Below are 22,493 nucleotides of genomic sequence, written 5' to 3' on the forward strand. Positions count from 1 at the left end.
TATCCTCATACACTTTCTCTATCTGTTCATCCTCAGCTTGCGACGTCGGCATGTATACCTGAACTATCGTTGTCGGTGTTGGTCTGCTGTCGATTCTGATTAGAACAACCCGGTCACTGAACTGCTCACAGTAACACACCCTCTGCCCTACCTTCCTACTCATAACAAATCCTACACCTGTTGTACCATTTTCTGCTGCTGTTGATATTACCCGATACTCATCTGACCAGAAATCCTTGCCTTCTTTCCACTTCACTTCACTGACCCCTACTATATCTAGATTGAGCCTTTGCATTTCCCTTTTCAGATTTTCTAGTTTCCCTACCACGTTCAAGCTTTTGACATTCCACTCCCCGACTCGTAGAACGTTATCCTTTCGATGATTATTCAATCTTTTTCTCATGGTAACCTCCGCTTTGGCAGTCCACTCCCGGAGATCCGAATGGGCGACTATTCCGGAATCTTTTGCCAATCGGGAGATCATCATGACACTTCTTCAATTACAGGCCACATGTCCTGCGGATACACGTTACGTGTCTTTAATGCAGTGGTTTCCATTGCCTTCTGCATCCTCATGTCGTTGATCATTGATGATTCTTCCGCCCTTAGGGGCAATTTCCCACTCCTAGGACAAGAGAGTGCCCTGAACCTCTATCGGCTCCTCCGCCCTCTTTGACAAGGCCGTTGGCAGAGTGAGGCTTATTTCTTATGCCGGAAGTCTTAGGTTGGTTGGTTGGTTGGTTGGTTTGGGGAAGGAGACCAGACAGCGTGGTCATCGGTCTCATCGGATTAGGGAAGGATGGGGAAGGAAGTCGGCCGTGCCCTTTCAGAGGAACCATCCCGGCATTTGCCTGGAGTGATTTAGGGAAATCACGGAAAACCTAAATCAGGATGGCCGGACGCGGGATTGAACCGTCGTCCTCCCGAATGCGAGTCCAGTGTCTAACCACTGCGCCACCCCGCTCGGTTGAAGTCTTAGGTTAGGTTGTGCGTAAGCTTAGGGACTGATGACCTTAGCAGTTAGGTCCCATAAGATTTCACACACATTTCAATTTAGCAAAGATAAAGGCACCAGAGAGGCAATACTGACGTTGCGGTTGAGAAGAAGAAAAATCAAGACACGTTGTTAGGTTTTCTCGACATGGAAAAAGTGTTCGGAAATGTAAACAGGTGCCAGTTGCTCGAAATTGCGAGAAAAATGGTGTTATGCTGTAGCGAGAGACGGGTAATTTATGATATGTACAAGAGACAAGAGGGGATAATAACAGTGAACGACCAGGAATGAAGTGCTCGGATTAACAAGAGTGTAAGACTGGGATGTAGTACTTCACCCCTACCGTTCAGTCTGTACATCGAAGAAGCAATCAGGGAACTTAAAGAAGGATCAAGAATGGGGTTAAAATTCAAGATGAATGGATATCAGTGATATAAATTCCCTGATGACATAGCTATCGTGAATGAAACTGGGGAAGAATTACATGATCTGCTGAATTGAATGAACAGTCTTTTGAGAACAGGTTATCGATTGAGAGTAAACCGATGAAAGGTGAAAGTAATGATAAGTAGCAGAAATGAGAATAACGAGAGACTTAACATCACTGTTGATGGTCACGAAGAGTTACTTTCTTCGTGAAGGAATTGGATTACCTAGGGAGCAAAATAACCACTGACGGACAGAGCAAGGATTACATCAGAAGGAGATTAACTGTAACCAAATGAGCATTCCAGGCCAAGAGATACCTACTGGTATCAAACATAGGACTTAATTTGAGGAAGGATTTTATGAGAATGTACGTTTGGAGCACGGCATTGTATGGTAGTGAAACATGGACAGTGGGATAACGGGAACAGAAGATAGTCGAACCATTTCAGATGTGGTGCTACAGACGGATGTTGAAAATTAGGTCGACTGGTAAGATAAGATAGAAGGAGGTTGTGCGCAGAACTGGAAAAGAAAGCAATACGTGGAAAACACTGACAAGGAGAAGAAACAGGTTAATAGTACATATGTTAAATTATCGCTGAATGACTTCCATGGTACTAGAAGGAGCTATAGAGGGAAAAACCAGAAAAGGAAGAAAAAGATTGGAGTTCATCCAGAAGTTAACTGAGGACTTAGGTTGCAAGTGCTCCTCTGAGATGAAAAAAAAAAAAACAAAGGCATCGATACTTAAGTTTCCACAATCTACAAAGATAAAGAGGGACTTCATGAACACACCTACTGCTCCTTAATCAAATGCACACTTTATCGCCGAGAGCGTCAAGCTTTTCACTCCAACATCACTATCATTACATGCTAAAACAATTTTCTTATCTCTAGATTTTCGATCTCTGTAGTTGATAAGATGAGATGACTATAACCAAGCAGACTGAGATCAGCATCCTTTGCTCCTACTTGCCTGCACTTTAGAAGATTAAAATATCCGCTAGTCTTCTTGCTGGCCAAGAGACGAAGTGAGGTCATGTTGAATCTATCGGAAATCCGTTACGAAGTTAGCAAAATTACGGTCATGAACAAATAATGTTCTCAAATCAGTCAACTATTAATTGCAGGCACTCATCACCCTCATGACTAATGCGGACTAGAACTGTTCCTCAGATCAAAGTTTCTCCTTTCGTAAGTACCAACCTCTCTTTCCCCACCTCGTCACAGATGTCACGTGTAATTTGGATCCAAGTTTTTGCCGATTTCAAACCGCTTTCACATTAAAACTCCATTCCGCACAGCACTTCACCGACCCTGCCTACTCTAAACTCAGCTAAAGAGCATCCATTGTGCTAGAAGGATTGGGTATGTCGACTGCAAAACGTTTCGGTAAGGAGAGTAAAGACTTTTCGTTTACGTTTTGTTATTATTCCTCTGAGACTGCATAGTTAGGCACCTGCACACCAATACAAAGTTAGTTACTGTCGACAATGCAGGACTGCCGTGAAGTACTGCATGCATACGTACATGGAAGATAGCATAGCGCTGGGAGTGGCAAGGTGCTGAATTCAATATACCCAGAAACAAGAAATATTTTTTAGAACATTTATTTTTCTCGGTGGAATTCAACAATATTGATAGTAAAGAACAATTCAGTTTTTAAGAAAAATAATAATTCACTCAACAGAGAATAATTTTGCCTTTTCGACAACTGGCCTTATAAGAGTCACCAAATATTATTAATGAGTTACAAAACTGAATGACACTTTAAGTTGAAAGTTTGAAGAAAGTTTTAAAATTGCTACATATTAGTTTTAAATTCTTCATTGATGTGGCCATATTGCAGTAGTTGCTTTATAATTCCTGAGGATATTTTCGTTCCGTCGCTACAACTATAAGAAAATGCATTTTTTTCTCAGTAGATGCGTTTCGTTTTGTTGAGGTAAAGCATCATAAGTGGTATGTAATTAAAGATGTTTACAATTTGATATATTTTAAGATCTAAAAACATTTCATTTACATTTTGTTGGTACATGATAAAACGCTAAAACGGCGTCTGCTAGCAAGTCTTTGGTTTCTTTCTTCATTAGACACTGATACTGTAGTTCTCACTGCTTTGCTGAACTATGGATTTTTTTTTACGTTTTATGCAGCACCACAGTTAAGGTTTATTTTATACATACATCTTAGTATGTATTGCGTTTTGTAGTGTTGACAACACTGTCACTAGTTTGTCTTTCAAAAAAAAATGGTTCAAATGGCTCTGAGCACTATGGGACTCAACTGCTGAGGTCATCAGTCCCCTAGAACTTAGAACTAGTTAAACCTAACTAACTTAAGGACATCACAAACATCCATGCCCGAGGCTGGATTCGAACCTGCGACTGTAGCGGTCTTGCGGTTCCAGACTGCAGCGCCTTGAACCGCACGGCCACTTCGGCCGGCAGTTTGTCTTTCACTTTTTTTGTAGGTAATTATACATTTGCTAATCTACTTAACTACGTTGCTGTGCATTTATATACCGGTATTGTTTAAGTGTAATGAAGGAATAGTGATTGAGTAGGCAACCACTTTTTTTTAATAGGTTGGGGAGGAGAGGAAAAGAAAGATAATTGGACATAAGGCAATAGTGGTGTGATGGAAAGTAAGTTGGAGGAAAACGTGAGTAGCAAGAAGTGAAATAAAAGTGAAAGAGGGGGAAAGGGAGCGTCTGGGTGGGAGAGGGTGAAGGACAGAAATTGCTCTTTTCTTTCTCCTGTGATTTTTTCTTTTATTTTATGTAATGTCTGGCTTCTAGTGTTTATTTGATCACTGAACAACGGTTTATTTTGTGGGAACGCTTTATGTATGCAGATATTTTCTTGGCAAAGGAAGAGGTGACTGTCTTTGCTGATTCTTATGATGTTCAAACCTTTTTCAACATTGCTCAGTCTATGGTATTCCTGTTTAAAATGATCTGGATAGGTTGAATGGTTTGCTCCATATTTCAGTGCTCTGACATATTCCTTATATCTTGTGTCAAATGACCTGCCAATCATTCCAATGTATATTTTTTCACAATCTCTGCAACTTAACTGATATAGCCACATAAATTAAGAACTTAATGACATCCTGTCAAGCATAGCTAATTCGCACTTATTATTAGTTTAAAACCGTCCATTTTAATCTGCATTAAACTGTTGAAACCATCAGATTCAATAACCAGTGTAAAAGTAATGATCTGATGTCAAAATACATAAATCTAAAGATCAAAAGCAATTCTAAAGCGGCAAAAGTTGCCAGACAGGTTTCCAAAAATTCATGGTGAAAAACAAAATTAAGTCACTATACACGAGAAAACAGACAATAAAACGAGAAAAAATGCGAATTTCACTTTCAGCTAACACAAAAATTAAATAATACTGGTATTTTCAGTTTCATCGTGGAAAAAGTCGAACACTGCACATGCAGAGCAATAAGCAATATGCAACTACAACATAACAAGAAAATTGCAGATCTCAAATTGCACCACACAAATCCCCATAACAAGAAGCACTCTCACACACAACATTTCTATCCAAGAATGTTCAATCCTACAGATACAACACCAAGTGAAATCGAACAAAAACTCTTAGGAACAAGTTTAAAACACACTGTTGACTCTCCGTCAAATGAACAACAAATCGTTATAGAATCTGAATACATTCTCGCTACATAAGAAAAAAAAACTGTAACAGTAATGTAAATACAGGGTGAAGTTGGGAATCAATAAAAGAGGAAATTAGAACCATCAGTACAGATTAAAGAAGAAACAATGCATTCAAAAATAATTGTGATGAAAGAAAATATAAAAATCTACAACATACAAGAAGAAGATTTACTCATGGGTTCACCTTTTCAGGCACATTGCCCAACATTTTCATGAATCATATAGGAAGATTAATATTTGAAGAGATAATAAAAAGAAAAGCTACAACATCATCTACTGTTACTGGTATATGGATATATACTATGCATGGTAGATGAACGTAAAACTAGAGTGCAGAAACCACACAGAGAAAAAAAACTATATACAAAAACATAAAGTTCAAAATAGAAGAAGAACAAGGAAACACATCCACTTTCTAGACATAACGATAAGGAGAGGCAATCTCGGTCACACGTCTGATGTATACAGGAAACCCGCAAGTGACACCATCTTAAATGCCACCTCAAAAATCAAAGGCTGCAAGCAGATATATGTTAAACAGACTGAACAGGATGCTCCTAAACACTTCTGATTAGCAAAAAGAACTTGTCATTATAAAACAAATAACATTAAAAATGGACACAAAGGAACCATGGTAGACAAACTAAACAGGAAAGTAGAGACACAAAATCTGAAAGAAAACAACCGAAACCAGCACGTACTATCAGTAGTACCAGAAAAATGACACACAATGACCTACCATAACAAGTTCACTTATAAGACAGGTATATTAGGTATATTAAAAAACAAGTCGTAAACATTGCTTACAGAACGAACAACTCAATACAAAAGTGGCTCCTAAAACAGAAAGCAAAGCAGATAGATACCAACAATCTGCTATCTTCAGCTATCTGCAATCTATCATCTCAGTAGCAGAGTTGTGAAAAACATACAAAGGCAGGACATTTGACAAAATGTATCAAGATCACATCAGAGTTTTGAGGTAAGATGCAAACTATTTAATATTTGCAGATGGTCTGAAAGAGGAGTACCTCAGACCAAGCAAAATTCGAAAATGTATGAACACCAGAGGAATCAGTAGAGACAGGCACCTCCTCCCTTTTCAAGAAAATTTCCACATACATTAAGCTTTGACACAAACACTTACTCAATGACCAAATAAATACTAGAAACCAGACACTATATAAAATAATTGAAAATATCACAAGAAAAGGAAAAGACCATTTTTTATCTTCCTCCCTCTCCCACCCGACCCATCCCGTATGCTCCTTCAATTTAAATTTAGCGTCTTACTCCTCACCGTTTCCTCCAACTCACTCTTCATCACACTACTATTCACTTATGTCAACTCATTTTTCCTTCTACCTCCCTTGCCCACACCCACTTAAAAAGTAAAGAAACACTCCAGCACTATTCCTTCATTACTCTTACACAGTACATAAATACACAGAAACATAATTAAATAGAATAACAGACATACAATTAACTTAAAAAAGCGTCGTTCAAAGACAAACTAGTGGAAATATTGGAAATATCACAAAATACACAGAGGTATAAAGCTAAACAGTAAACAATGGTGTACGAAAAAGTGTGATGCGTGAACCATAAAAATGCATAGTTCTGCCAAGCAGCGAAAAATTAGACTACAAGTATCAGAGTGTAATGACGGAAGTAACCAAAGACGTGCTAGCAGGCGAAAATCTGAACAGAAATTACCGTAAGTAAAAACCAACAAATTGTTAACGGATTGTTTTTCAATATTAAAGACAAATTAGATTGTAAATGTCTTACATTACAACTGCTGATGCCTTACCTCAACTAAGCGAAACGCTTCTGGTGAGAAAAACACGCATTTTCTTGTAGTTGTAACGGCCGAACGAAAATACGCCCAGGAATGTTGGTTTTAAGTACCATGAACAGTGAAAGAATCAGTATTCGCGGAATTTAGAAATTTCGACACAGTATTCCGATATTCAGACGAGTTAGTAGCGTGCCCAATTTCTGCATAAACAATAGAAGCATTAAGGGTACTAAATCATATTTAAAAGAGGTGACACTAATACATTTGATTAATAATCAGGCGTTGACACAAGGTGGCGAGCTTCAACTGAACCTTGACATAGCTCGGTCACTTCATTCACCTCAGATTATGTACTCTGAAACACACACAGGATAGAAATTAAATTCATGTCGCCACAAGGTGACAATAACAGAAATGAGATGTATATCGCACTCCGAAAGATCTTATAACGACCCTTCCGTCGGTAACAGTGAACAACATCAGACTTTGTCTTTCGCTCAGGAACAAATAATTAAAAAACATCTACTTTTCATGAGAGTCTTAGCACATAGGCCTTTAAAAAAGAAAATCAGCCTTAACTGCAGCACATAGTGAAAGTATTTCAGTTTGGGGAGGAACTGATTTTTACAAATGTGCTTAGGAATAGCTCGGCCGTGTTTTGGAAATTCTGAATGATGGTCATTACTGAGGACTAAGACAAATATAACAGTTACACATCTAAGATAGACAGAATTGTAATGCGAGAAATCAATTATATTTCTGAAATAAAGCTTCGCCCGTAGAAAAGTGGGGTCTTCAAGTACCAGTACTATAGTCACTTTCCTTTGTACGCTGGTCCTTGGCTGTTTAGTAAATGCTGGGAACTAGGAATCCGCAAACTGATGCAGAAGGAATGAGGAACATGCGGATTTTGTACATGCGAACTTTCAACCATGAAGGCAGTGGAAAGCAGTAATTCTTCGAACATCATAGGCACACTTTTTAGAGTTAAGAATCAATATCCATCAGATGACGAGCCGAAACACTACCCTCGGTGAAGAATTCTAGTTGCCAGATTACCACAGCAGAGAGCGCTCTTATAGCTAAATCCGTTAGGCGAGAAGCTATGCTGCCTCTGGAGGGATGCCAGCGAACGCATTGCTGTCATACCAAATACAGAGAAGTATTACCACGACTTGTATCGTTACTGACACACGCACGACTCATATACATTTTCCATTGAATCGTTGCACACACAAAATTAATTATTATATGTGTCACACCTTATAAATGAATATCTAATAGCGCAATAGTATTGTTGCTATAGAAAGCGTTCCATTATCTCTCAAAGATCACTTTACTATCAAAAGTGGCTAGGTATGAAAAAGTAGGTACATGTCTAAATTGTACACATGACATGGCCATACTCTTACTTATGCCAACATCCTCTGTGAAATAAGGTTCCTTCTAGCACTCTAAACGAAAGAAGTTGCCTCCATACAGACAGAAACATTTATTGAAGTCAAATGAAAACAACTATTGGGTAGAAGAACTTTACAGGAGCAGATGAACAGCACTCCGTCTTCAGGCCACGAGTGGCCTACGGGGACCATCCGATCGCTGTGTCATCCTTAGTGGAGGATGCGGATAGGAGGGGCGTGGGGTCAGCACACCGCTCTCCCGGTCGTTATGATGTTATTCTTGACCGAAGCCGCTACTATTCGTTCGACTATCTCCTCAATTGGCATCACGAGGCTCTCAGTTCACCCCGAAAAATGGCAACAGCTCATGGTGACCTGGATGGTCACCCATCTAAGTGCCGACCACGCCAGGCAGCGCTTAACTTCGGTGATCTCACGGGAACCGGTGTATCCACTGCGGCAAGGCCGTTGCCCAACAGATGAACAGGAAAACTCAAAATTAGTTGCAACAACAGTCAAACTGAGTGGAAACTCATTGTAGTGCATTGAGTAGCTGAGGAAACAAGTTCACTATAGAGGCTGTGGGCGATCAACAGAATTTACATGATCAGACAGAAAGCTACTGAATCGTTACATAGCGAGTGGCGATGAAAGACGAATCAAGGACAGCCTTTCGCTCCACGTCATCATTCCTCTGTTGCATTGATGAGCCAAAATAGTTAGCACGCAGGCCACCAAGGGTTGAACGTAGCCAGGTGGTGTTGCAGGCACGTGTTGCCGTAGGAAAAGCTTACAAGCGGATCATAGCTGCATGGGGAATCATTCTAGCAATGACAACGGCCGCATGTGACTGATGTAAGTGACTTCGAAAATCGGAAGTGGCGAAACTGATATGCTGTTTGCTTACTACTTGTGGCTTGGCCTCTCTGAAAAAAGGAATAAGTAGCAATCCATAGCAGAATGACGAGTAAGTAGAATTCTGACGCAAGCAAACCATTCAGCACACGTTTATAATCATGCGGCTCCCTATATCTTTCCTTGTTAAACCAAATACATCCTTAAATCATTAATAGTGATTGCTGTGGGCACGAAGTCATCGCGGCTGCACTATGGATCAATGGAAATGTGTCACCTTTCTGGATAAATCATGGTCCTTGTTGCAGCAGGTCGTATCCAGATTACGTCGCCATACATCCAAACAGCTGCTCGAAACACGCACCACACCATGGACGGTAGGCGGGAGGGGAGGGGGGGGCAGTGCTTCCATGAAACCTAAGGCATTAAACGAAGGCACCACGACAGTTGGGGACCATGTGCTCATTATTATCGACGACATACAAATCTTCATGTTTCTACATATAGTTCTGTATGGATACTATGAAAATCACATTTAAGTGTTTGGCAGACAGTTCATCGAACCACCTTCACAATTCTCTATTACTCCAGTCTCGTATAGCGCTGAAAGAACGAACACCTATGTCTTTCCGTACGAGCTCTGATTTCCCTATTTTATCATGGTGATCGTTTCTCCCTATGTAGGTCGGCGTCAACAAAATATTTTCGCATTCGGAGGAGAAAGTTGCTTATTGCAATTTCGTGAGAAGTTTCCTCCACCATCAATATCATTTCAGTGACACTCTCTCCAATATTTCGCGATACGTTTTCGATGTACTCCGTCAATCCTATCTGGTAAGGATCCCACATCGGGCAGCAGTATTTTAAGAGAGGACGGACAAGCGTAGTGTGCGCGGTCTCCTTAGTAGATGTGTTACATTTGCTAAGTGACCTGCCAATAAAACGCAGTCTTTGGTTAGCGTTCCCCACAACATTTTCTATGTGTTCCTTCCAATTTAAGTTGTTCGTAATTTTAATTCCTAGGTATTTAGCTGAATTTACGGCCTTTAGATTTGATTGGTTTATCGTGTAACCGAAGTTTAACGAATTCCTTTTAGCACTCATGTGGATGATCTAACACTTTTCATTATTTAGGGTCAATTGCCAATTTTCGCACCCACAGATATCTTTTCTAAATCGTTTGCATTTTGTTTTGATCTTCTGATGATTGTACTAGTCGATAAACGTCAGCGTCATCTGCAAACAACCTAAGACGGCTGCTCAGGTTGTCTCCCAAATCGTTTGTATGGATAAGATACAGAAAAGGGCCAATAACACAACTTTGGGGAACGCCAGAAATCACTTCTGTATTACTCGAAAACTTTCCATCAGTTACTATGAACAGTGACCTCTCTGACAGGAAATCACGAATCCAGTCACATAACTGAGACGATACTCCGCAAGCACACAGTTTCACTACAGGTCGCTTGTGTCGTACATCGTCAAAAGCCTTCCTAAAATCCAGAAATACGGAATTTGAAATCCCTTGCGAATAGCACTCAACACTTCATGCAAGTAAAGAGCTAGTTGTGTTTGGAAAGAACGATGTTTTCTAAATCCATATTGACTGTTTGTGAATAGATCGTTTCCTTCGATCATAATGTTCGAACACAATATATGTTCCAAAAGTTTGCTGCATATCGACGTTAATGATAAGGACCTGTAATTTAGTGGATTACTCCTACTACCTCTCTAAATACTGGTGTGACCTGTGCAGCTTTCCAGTCTTGGGTATGGATCTTTCGTCGAGCGAACGGTTGTATATGATTTTTAAGTATGGGGCTATTACATCAGCACACTCTGAGAGGAACCTAACTGGTATACAGTCTGGACCAGAAGACTTGTTTTTATTACGTGATTTAAGTTGCTTCACTACTCCGAGAATATCTACTTTTACGTTACTCATGTTGGCAGCTGTTCTTGATTCGAATTCTGGAATGTTTACTTCTTTTTCTTCTGTGAAGGCATTTCGGAAGGCTGTGTTTAGTAACTCTGCTTTGGCAGATGTTTGATGCCTCCTGCGACTGTGATGCCATCTTCCTGCAGAGATTTGAGGAGCGTGACAGTGAACACACACAATTGTGTCGGCCACCCTACTCACCTGATCTAAACCTGATAGAACGTATCTGGATGGCAACTGGGAGTCAAATCCTCCAGCCAGTAGGTTAAGGAAACTGCATGAGACTTGTTGTCACCCATGCCTCGAAACCTGCCAAGGGCTTATCGAATCCAAGCCACGCACAATCGCTGCAGTATTGTGTTCCGGAAGGTGAGCCAGAGCGCCATCAAGCGGATGGTCATTTTTTTTTTTTTTTAACTCTGCCACCTGCGTTTGCCAGTGTATACCACGCCTTACCACTTCCGACGACCTGTTCTCATTAACCGGTCATCAATAGCGGCATACTTGTCCCTATGTTAATTTCTGTGTCATGTTACATGTAAGTAAATGACTTACGTGCGAGTACTATAACTACTGTATCCAAAATCGAGGAGGTGGTTCTGACTGTTGTGGCTGTTTAACTTTGTTGTTAATACTGTACGACGGCTGACTCTGTCTCTTCTAAGTTGCAGTCCTCGATAGTATTTGGCGATATACGTAATGACGACCTTGGTACTCACGGCAGTCGACTCTAGTGGCGGAATATTCCCGAACGGAGCTCCACCCTTGTTCCTGTAGCTCACTGAAAATATATTACATCTTACAAACATCTCAATGTTTTGCAAATGGCGGCCATTACATAAACATCGGTTGAATGTAATCCATTTTGAGCTTCATCCACAACAGATATTATTGAGAAAACTCTCTATACAGTATACAACATTAATGGCAATAGAATCATCCTAGCCATTTCCGTGCGCTGAAGCCACACTAGGAGGATTAATAATTTGTGTCACAAAAGTTCATACACGTCAGACCTTACCAAGATTTTCTTTTATGATTAAGGAATTCTCTATATTATTAAGGTTTCCATACATTAGAATAACTATAATAAAAGTAGCCGTCACAGTATATCTGCAAAACGATATACCCTAAGTTACAAGAGAAAACAGTGTGTGTTGATTTAAGTTTGTAAAATACATTTTTAATTCACATTGGTAAAAGGATGTGATATTCCTCGTTTAGGTATTAAAAATTATTTTCGTACTGCTATAATATTCTTTTAATTACATGGTGGATTGTGGGCCAGTGATCCTGTTAGATTATCACGTTATTTTGGGAAACCGATAAATGCATGTTATCTTCTCTACGTATGCCTCTAATTCGCACTATGATTTTTGCTGTATGGTATTTAGCTGTAGTGGGTGGAAAAATTGAAATTTTAACCCTGGATAGCTGATGCGAATAGGAACCGAAATGAATAATGTGTTGTAGGTCAACAATGCACAATTTTTAAACTACGGGAATTTGGCACCACGCGCTCCAGTTGGCAGCGGGATTGCCCTGTTGCCATATGCTTCGGACAATGCATAGCCGCGAATGGTTTGCCTGCCGGAGATCGCGATGTATACAAGGCAGCCCTCACGCTCGTTGGTAGTGCACTAACCTTCCACTCTGAGGGCCTGGGAGCGAATCCGCCGGGGTCCCGACACATCCGTTGTAGTTTCATGATAAGACGTACCAGGAACAGACCCGTCAACAGCTGTTAGTTCGCGTGCAGAAAGTCTTTTAAAAACACCTTCTTTACGGACGCACCCACCACACAAGCACCAACGGTCTGTCCACGGTGGAAACCTGCATAACTGGCTGCCTTCTGCATTTCTATTCCATTGATGAATGGAACATTCCAGAATTTGAAACACGAACAGCTGCTAGCATGAGTTTCTTAGAAGTAGATACCTTAGGGGTTGCGAAGCAACTCAGATCGCTTGATACGGGCAAGTCTTCAGGTCCAGATTGTATACCGATTAGGTTCCTTTCAGATTACGCTGATACAATAGCTCCCTACTTAGCACTCATATACAACCGCTCGCTCACCGATAGATCTGTACCTACAGACTGGAAAATTACGCAGGTCGCACCAGTGTTTAAGAAGGGTAGTAGGAGTAATCCATCTAACTCCAGACCTATATCATTGACGTCGGTTTGCATAAGGTTTTGGAGCATATACTGTATTCAAACATTATGAATCACCTCGAAGGGAACGATCTATTCTCAAGGCTGTCAATTCAACTAAGTATCTGGGTGTTAAAATTACGAACAACTTCAGTTGGAAAGACCACATAGATAATATTGTGGGAAAGGCGAGCCAAAGGTCGCGTTTCATTGACAGGACACTTAGAAGATGCAACAAGTCCACTAAAGAGTCAGCTTACACTACACTCGTTCGTCCTCTGTTAGAATATTGCTGCGCGGTGTGGGATCCTTGCCAGGTTGGATTGACGGAGGACATCGAAAGGGTGCAAAAAAGGGCAGCTCGTTTTGTATTATCACGTAGTAGGGGAGAGAGTGTGACAGATATGATACGCGAACTGGGATGGACGTCATTACAGCAAAGACGTTTTTCGTCGCGGCGAGATCTATTTACGAAATTTCAGTCACCAACTTTCTCTTCCGAATGCGAAAATATATTGTTGAGCCCAACCTACATAGGTATGAATGATCATCTAAATAAAATAAGAGAAATCAGAGCTCGAACAGAAAGGTTTAGGTGTTCGTTTTTCCCGCGCGCTGTTCGGGAGTGGAATGGTAGAGAGATAGTATGATTGTGGTTCGATGAACCCTCTGACAAGCACTTAAATGTGAATTGCAGAGTAGCCTTGTAGATGTAGATGTAGATGAAGTATGCATTACTCGCCGTGTTTTCATATTTTTGTGCATGCCCTGCAGTTGTAGAAACTACAACTGAATTAAATTGGCTGACGCTTTTTCTCTATTGAGGGGAAATAAATGATCTTTTGTGCCACAAATCGAAAGAAAATTTAAAATTATGTGGAATTTTTAGTATATAATATAAAATTAATGTTTCAGTAAGCTTTAGAAGTAGTTTCATCATGATAACTGTTACTGCTTCAGTGAGTGGAAGGCCTAGGATGAAGTGGGCGTGACACACATTTAAGACAACATTCATTCATTACAATATTAAAACGTAACAAACAAACAAAAATGGCTCTAAGCACTATGGGACTTAACATATGAGGTCGTTCCCTAGACTACTAAAACCTAACCAACCTAAGGACATCACACACATCCATGCCCGAAGCAGGATTCGAACCAGCGAGCGTTGCGGTCACGCGGTTCCAGACTGTAGCGCCTAGAACAGCTCGGCCACCCCGGCCGGCGCATTTTTGGTGACATGAATAAATACATGCGTGGCTGTCGGTTTCAATAGGACAAAGAAGAGCAAGAGTGGGTGTGGTTGTGGATTCATTAGCAGCCGAGCGCTTTCTACGAATCAGGAATTGATCGTCTCACGTCCCAGTGGGATAAATATCTTAACGTGTGTGGTGATTGCCTTTGAGTGGAAGTATTCCATGGTCCGACTGTGAGGGGTGATCGGTTTTCACTTGATTGTCCGTCATGTGCAACTTGCAGGCAGATTAAAATTGTGTGCCTGACCGAGGCTGGAATTCGAAACCTTTGCTTTTCCCGAGCAAGAACTTTAACGGTGGAAGTAAATCTGTGAGAAGCAGTGGCGAGTCATGTTCTAGTAGCACAGTCGGTAGAGCACTTGCCCGCGAAAGACAAAAGTCTCGGGTTCGAGTCTCGACCCACTACACAGTTTTAATCGGCCAGGAAGTTTCATATCAGCGTACACTCTGTAGCACAGCAAAAATTTCATTCTGTTTCACCGAGATAGGTATTTGTGACAAATGCATATGAGTGAGACTCAAGCTGCATAAGCTCATGTAGGAAAATAAAAAAAATGTAAATGTCGTGTGACTAGGGCCTCCCGTCGGGTAGACCGTTCGTCGGGTGCAAGTCTTTCGATTTGACGCCACTTCGCCGACTTGCGGGTCGATGGCGATGAAATGATGGTGATTAGGACCACACACCACCCAGTCCCTGAGCGGAGAAAACCTCCGACCCAGCCGGAAATCGAACACGGGCCCTTAATATTGACATTCTCTCGCTTTGAGCACTCAGCTACCGGGGGCAAACAGCCGACGTAAGCGACTGCATGTAAATCCTTGCAGTGCGAAAGTGAGGGCGAACTGTGCGGACTCCTCAATTGCGGTACACACACCGCAAGACTGATTCACATGTGCGAATTAATGGAAAAATAAAAATCAGAAACTTTTTTGGCAACATTTCAGTAGCAACTGTAAAGAAAATCTCGTGGATTAAGGTATCCTTCCCATATTCCAATTGTACAGCGACATGGTTTCATACACTACTCAGAAGCGAAGTGTGTCCAATACGACTGACGGCGGCAACCCCTCTATAACAGGTAGAGTGGATTAACAGGCCGCAGACTTGACCTACAGACGTTAGAGACGCGAGAAACAGGCTTCTCTTTTGTCTTGTTGCTTGGATGCCGCCACGGCACGGGATAAGAAGTTAACTTCATTCTGCAGGGAAGATGAGCAACTCCTTTGAGCTGTCTGTCGCTTAGGAGAGGCGTAATTCTGTAGCGCTGCATCCTGTGTGAGGTCGACGGTGTGGAAGGGAAAGAGGGGGAGGATGGAGAAGGGGGGCGGGGGAATGGAGGGGCGCTTGTCATCTCTCCTCCATTATGTGCCCCTGCTTTGTTCCTCTCCTGCTTCGCTATGTTATTTGAGACGAGAGGATATTTCTGTTTTCTAGATCCCCTAGCAAACTCGTGCCTCATCCCTCTACCTTGTATCTCTGCGCCGAGGGATGATGTTGCAGGTCGACCTCAGAGGCTGCCACGTCTGTGCGAGACCGCGTCTCCGCTCGCGCCAAAGCTGTCGTATTTTGCTTCCCTTCGCCTTGTTTTGTTTATAACCTCAACCTGCAAAGAGCGAATTGACTTCTTCGTAATTTTTATCAGTAAAATTACGTGGTAGGTACGACTGGCATTATACAGGGTGTAAATTTTAAGTTGACAAACCAGAATAACTGGAAAAATAAGCTTCTCACGAAAAATAAGCTTCTCACGAAAAAATGTGTAGAATCCAAATTTGATTATTTTCGAGGGGGACATCTGCTGGAGCTAAAATTAGCCCACCACCCCAGCCTTCTGGGGGTGTGGCGGGAGGCAACTTTAAAATTTCAAATGGCAACCCCCATTTTTTACTGTAGAATCAGATTCTACTTAAAATCTACGTACATTTGGTCTTATAGATTTGTTTTGATTCTTGGTGGTTGACGCTGTAATTCAAGAAAATCCATGTTCTGGTTTTTGCCTGGAAAATTAATATTTGGGTGAAAATTTGTAAAACTGTAATTCCTCTCTCTCAAATCCGACCCTATGGGGAGAGAGGGAGAGTTTTAATTTTAACAAATCCAAATTTTTGAATTAAGTAAGTACCTTTTATTTATCGGTAACCATTTTCCACGCAAAAATGAGAACTTATATTTTCTTGAATTACAGGACCAACTAGCAAGAGTCAAAACAAATCTATAAGACAAAATGTACGTAGTTTTTTAATGTAGAATCTGATTTTACAATAACAAATGGGGGTTCCCATTTGAAATTTTAAAGTTGCCTCCCGCCCAACCACCAGGGGGCTGGGGTGGCGGGCTAATTTTAGCATCAGCAATGTCCCCCTCTAAAATAATCAACTTTGGATTATACACAGTTTCGCCACAGGAAAGGCAGTACACCCAAGGGCGCTCAGAAGTTCCGAGGGTCGGCCTGGAATTCAAACACTAACGCTCGGTTGGGTGAGACAGGCAGTCGGTCCAACCACTATCGATCCGACTACAACCCAACCGACAGACAGTCAACGGACCCACCGACAAGACAACTTCCGCTTCACCCGACCAGCACACAACAGGGAGTTCAATGGAACAACGTTAAAGGTATTGGCGCCCACAACCAATCATACATTGAGCTGTCAGACTATACACCGTGATGAACAGCGACAACACGATGAGGAAAATACACTCCTGGAAATGGAAAAAAGAACACATTGACACCGGTGTGTCAGACCCACCATACTTGCTCCGGACACTGCGAGAGGGCTGTACAAGCAATGATCACACGCACGGCACAGCGGACACACCAGGAACCGCGGTGTTGGCCGTCGAATGGCGCTAGCTGCGCAGCATTTGTGCACCGCCGCCGTCAGTGTCAGCCAGTTTGCCGTGGCATACGGAGCTCCATCGCAGTCTTTAACACTGGTAGCATGCCGCGACAGCGTGGACGTGAACCGTATGTGCAGTTGACGAACTTTGAGCGAGGGCGTATAGTGGGCATGCGGGAGGCCGGGTGGACGTACCGCCGAATTGCTCAACACGTGGGGCGTGAGGTCTCCACAGTACATCGATGTTGTCGCCAGTGGTCGGCGGTTGGTGCACGTGCCCGTCGACCTGGGACCGGACCGCAGCGACGCACGAATGCACGCCAAGACCGTAGGATCCTACGCAGTGCCGTAGGGGACCGCACCGCCACTTCCCAGCAAATTAGGGACACTGTTGCTCCTGGGGTATCGGCGAGGACCATTCGCAACCGTCTCCATGAAGCTGGGCTACGGTCCCGCACACCGTTAGGCCGTCTTCCGCTCACGCCCCAACATCGTGCAGCCCGCCTCCAGTGGTGTCGCGACAGGCGTGAATGGAGGGACGAATGGAGACGTGTCGTCTTCAGCGATGAGAGTCGCTTCTGCCTTGGTGCCAATGATGGTCGTATGCGTGTTTGGCGCCGTGCAGGTGAGCGCCACAATCAGGACTGCATACGACCGAGGTACACAGGGCCAACACCCGGCATCATGGTGTGGGGAGCGATCTCCTACACTGGCCGTACACCACTGGTGATCGTCGAGGGGACACTGAATAGTGCACGGTACATCCAAACCGTCATCGAACCCATCGTTCTACCATTCCTAGACCGGCAAGGGAACTTGCTGTTCCAACAGGACAATGCACGTCCGCATGTATCCCGTGCCACCCAACGTGCTCTAGAAGGTGTAAGTCAACTACCCTGGCCAGCAAGATCTCCGGATCTGTCCCCCATTGAGCATGTTTGGGACTGGATGAAGCGTCGTCTCACGCGGTCTGCGCGTCCAGCACGAACGCTGGTCCAACTGAGGCGCCAGGTGGAAATGGCATGGCAAGCCGTTCCACAGGACTACATCCAGCATCTCTACGATCGTCACCATGGGAGAATAGCAGCCTGCATTGCTGCGAAAGGTGGATATACACTGTACTAGTGCCGACATTGTGCATGCTCTGTTGCCTGTGTCTATGTGCCTGTGGTTCTGTCAGTGTGATCATGTGATGTATCTGACCCCAGGAATGTGTCAATAAAGTTTCCCCTTCCTGGGACATGAATTCACGGTGTTCTTATTTCAATTTCCAGGAGTGTACACTGACTCAATTTACGTTAACGGCCATAACGCAGGAGATTCCGCTGGTGCACATCAATTCAAATAACCAAGTACAGTTAAACTCCACCGGAGGGTGGCTGAAATTTGCCAATATGAAAACACACGTTGTCGCTCGTGGCAATATCCCCACAGCCGACAATAAACTCCAAACGACACTTGCTGGTAGATTAAGTCAAAACTCAACTTTCATGTCCAGGATAGGTGAGCCACGAACTTCGTAGCAATGGGAGCAGCACCACACACCCCGCTACCATATAGAGGCCGCCAGAGGGCCCGGCCAAACTATGCGCCGCGGAGATGTCCTCGCTGCTCCACGATAAGCGACCAACTGCCCGCACACAGCCCAGCTGGAATCTATAAGCGCCAGGCCAAAGATAGTCCAAAGTGCACCTACCGATACACGCCGCTGCTGCCACCTGCGGAAAAAGAGGATAACAGCATAAGCGCGGTAACAGCTGGAGACTAAACACAGAATAGCAACCAAGGTTAAATCCAACGCATAGCATGAGCCAGCCAAGGGTCACGGAGGATAAAACCCTTCTGGAGAATTTCATCCTTGTTCTGCACGAGAAGCTCCTGTTCGTCACTCTACCGTCAGAAGAGGCGCTGCACCAACTAAGGATAAGACACGGAAACGGCTAATTCATCCTTTTCTTTGTCGCTGCTATCTTATCTCTGGAGATCATCGGGCACGGCAACTGAGAAGTAGGCACGTTCATAGCCATCCCAGCTCTTTCTTCATTCTGTGAAAATTCGTTTCGTACTATATAGTTACAATTTATCTACTTTCATTTACCAGACGACAATTTCTAAACTTTACAATCATCTTATAAACTTGCACTGTAAAGTATCGACTATGGCCAAATAATCAGTTCCATCTACGAGATATTCCACTAAAATCCTGTAACACAACCTCTAGTCTTGATTATTTTTCTGAGGACGTCAAACGCCGCACCCCACTCTAGCTTGGCGAAATCTGTTTTTGTGTCGACATCTATTATGAAATGGTCTCAGTTTTCTTGAAATCAAATTTAGCGTCAGACCTGCCTCTCTATTGCCTTAACCTTCCTAGGTGCTGCTGCTGTGGTCTTCAGTCCAGAGACTGGTTAGATGCAGCTCTCCATGCTACTCGATCCTGTGCAAACTTCTTTATCTCCCAGTAACTACTGCAAACTACATCCTTCTGAATCTGCTTAGTGTATTCATCTCTTTGTCTCCCTCTACGATTTTTACCCTGCACACTGCCCTCCAATACTAACCTGATGATCCCTTGGTACCTCAGAACATGTCTTACCAACCGAGCCTTTCTCGTAGTCAAGTTGTGCCACAAATTATTCTTCTCCCCAATTCTATTCAGTACGTCTTCACTAGTTACATCACCTATCCGTCTAATCTTCAGCATTCTTCTGTAGCACCACATTTCGAAAGCATGTATTCTCTTGATGTCTAAACTAGTTATCGTTTCACTTCCATACATGGCCACACTCCGTACAAATACTTGCAGGAAAGACTTTCTGATACTTTAATCTGTACTCAATGTTATCAAATTTCACTTCTTCAGAAACGGGTTCCTCTCCATTGTCAGTCTACATTTTATATCCTCCCTACTTCGACCAACATCAGTTACTTTGCTCCCCAAACAGCAAAACTCATTTGCTACTTTGTCTCACTTCTTAATATAATTACCTTAGGATCACCTGATTTAATTCGACTACATTCCATTATCTTCGTTTTATTTTCCTTGATGTTCTTCTTCTATCCTCCTTTCAAGACATGATCGACTCCGTTTAGTTGCTTTTCCAGATCCTTTGCTGTCTCTGACAGAATTCGGGTTCCCGGGTTCGATTCCCGGCGGGGTCAGGGATTTTCTCTGCCTCGTGATGACTGGGTGTTGTGTGATGTCCTTAGGTTAGTTAGGTGTAAGTAGTTCTAAGTTCTAGGGGACTGATGACCATCGATGTTAGGTCCCATAGTGCTCAGAGCCATTTGAACCATTTGAACCATTCTGACAGAATTACAATATCGTCGGCAAACCTCAAAGTTTTTATTTCTACTCCATGGATTTTAACTCAAATTTTCGTTTGTTTTCTTTACTGCTTGCTCTATATACAGATTGAATAACTTCGGGGATAGGCTACAAACCGCTCTCACTCCCTTCCCAACCACTGCTTCCCGTTCATGCCACTCGATTCTTATAACTCCCATCTGGTATCTGTACAAATTGTAAATAGCCTTTCGTTCGCTGTATTTGACTCCTGCCACTTTCAATATTTGGAAGAGAATATTGACCGGCATCTGCCCAGGTAACTGTATCTAATTCACTCTCTGGCATCATCTTTTCCTGAATCACGCACAATTCCGGCGCCCATTTCATTATCTTTTGTTTGCACGTCCCTGTGGGCTAAAAGCTCAAATGCGGTGCGCTCTAAACAAATCACCTGTCCGATCAGTGATGTGCTGAAGCGCCGAAATGCCCACACGACGCGGACAGTGCCTTTGTTGGCAGCGGGGCAGCTGAGCGCTGAGCAGTGAGCGGAAAGCAGGAAAGGAAGCGGAAAAGGGCAGAGAGAGAGAGAGAGAGAGAGAGAGAGAGAGAGAGAGAGAGAGAGAGAGAGAGGGGGGGGGGGCAGAGAGGGAGAGAGACAGAGGCAGAGAGGGACAGGGAGGATGAGGTAGGGGTGGGACTGTCCGTTGCCGGTCAGTGGCGGCCGTAAGCGGAGCATTATTCACAGGCCTGGGCGGAACGACAGCTGCAATTAAAGCCGGCGCTCCGTGCCCGCCGGCGGCGCCGAGCGGCGGGGTCGTGCCGGCTACCGACTGCCGACCATCGCGACCACTTTTATTTTCCATCGCCTCCGGGGCCGCCAGAGCGCGTCCGCGCCAGTTTCTGCCGTCACCATTGTTCCGACTGCCAACATCTAGTATGCTGACTCTCCGCGTCTCTCTCTCTCTTCCACATCCCTCTCCCTCATGCCCCGGCTCTCTTTTCTAAGCACAAAGACACATGCATACACATACACACTCAGACCCTGCCCTACATCGTAGGACAATAAGCTATTTGGTCCCCTTCACACTACGGACAGTACCATTTGTGAAAATAGCAACACCCAGACTGAATGCCCTGACTGAAACTGAACTCGGAGAAGCTAACAACACAGTTCCAGCTGTGAATACGACTACAGAGAGATGGCACTCTCGTAATCTTATACTTACAGGCATAGACAGACATCAGTGACATGGGTATAAGAAGTGTGTGTGGTGCTGCACTCTAGTATGTCAAGTGCTCATGCGATCGATATAAACCCATCGTATTTGGGTCTTCCCTTTCCAGTCCACATATTCAGTTGGCGTGGTGACACACTGGACTCACATATCGTACGAGAGGACTGTGGCCAAGCCGGCCAAAGTGGCCGAGCGGTTCTAGGCTCCACAGTCCGGAACCGCGCGACCGCTAGGGTTGCAGGTACGAATCCTGCCTCGGGCATGAATGTGTGTGATATCCTTAGGATAGTTAGGTTTAAGTAGTTCTAAGTTCTAGGGGACTGATGACCACAGCAATTAAGTCCCATAGTGCTGAGAGCCATTTGAACTATTTTTGACTGCGGCCAACTTCCTGTCTCGCCAACCATATTCAGTGTTTAATTTTTACTTCATTTAATTTTCAGTTTCTATTTTATTTTTTATTTACTTTTTACTTAAGGGACAACAAAAGACTATTTCTCACTACTTTTCTTCCGCTCAGAAGTATTTACTGTCTTAAATTTTTCCCAAAAGTTATGAATGCAACTTCATTGTCAACAGCTTGGCGCTATTATCGACTTGATATACCGC

General features: G+C 43.2%; 1 pseudogene; it reads right to left on the reverse strand.

Moving 5' to 3' along the window:
• Positions 1-8,670: 8,670 nt before the first annotated feature.
• Positions 8,671-8,788, reverse strand: LOC126191843 (5S ribosomal RNA; annotated as a pseudogene).
• Between the last annotated feature and the right edge of the window lie 13,705 nt (positions 8,789-22,493).

This window comes from Schistocerca nitens, chromosome 6, assembly GCF_023898315.1.
Source record: "Schistocerca nitens isolate TAMUIC-IGC-003100 chromosome 6, iqSchNite1.1, whole genome shotgun sequence".
Classification (NCBI taxonomy): domain Eukaryota; kingdom Metazoa; phylum Arthropoda; class Insecta; order Orthoptera; family Acrididae; genus Schistocerca; species Schistocerca nitens.